Source organism: Poecilia reticulata, linkage group LG6, assembly GCF_000633615.1.
Source record: "Poecilia reticulata strain Guanapo linkage group LG6, Guppy_female_1.0+MT, whole genome shotgun sequence".
Classification (NCBI taxonomy): domain Eukaryota; kingdom Metazoa; phylum Chordata; class Actinopteri; order Cyprinodontiformes; family Poeciliidae; genus Poecilia; species Poecilia reticulata.
Window position 1 is genome coordinate 6943413 of NC_024336.1, and position 413 is coordinate 6943825.

Sequence of the window (413 nt, forward strand, 5' to 3'; positions counted from 1 at the left end):
ACAGTTTTTGGAAAGATAAAGCGCTTATCTCCTTTTCAAATAGTGGCAAAATAGCAAATTGGAAATATTGACAAGTCCAACTTCTCTATGATTTGCTTTCGAAAAAGAAATGCATGCGAGAAAAAACAGGTTCAAAATTTACAAACCCTTCATTATCTCTTTATATTAATATTTTGAAGGAACCACACTTTCTCATAATCCTAAACAGAAAAAAGGTTCATCTAACTCCATTGGGTTCTCCCTCCCCTTCCCACCTCTTCCCAAAGAGGAATAAATGCAAATAAACCGGTGACCAGAATGTTTGAGAGAGCAAACAGTGTTATCCCGCATTCCCCCAGACCTGACGGCATGCTTTTCTGATAGCATCTGTACTCTATCAATGACAGACGAGGTGTGTGTGGGGGGGGATGGGG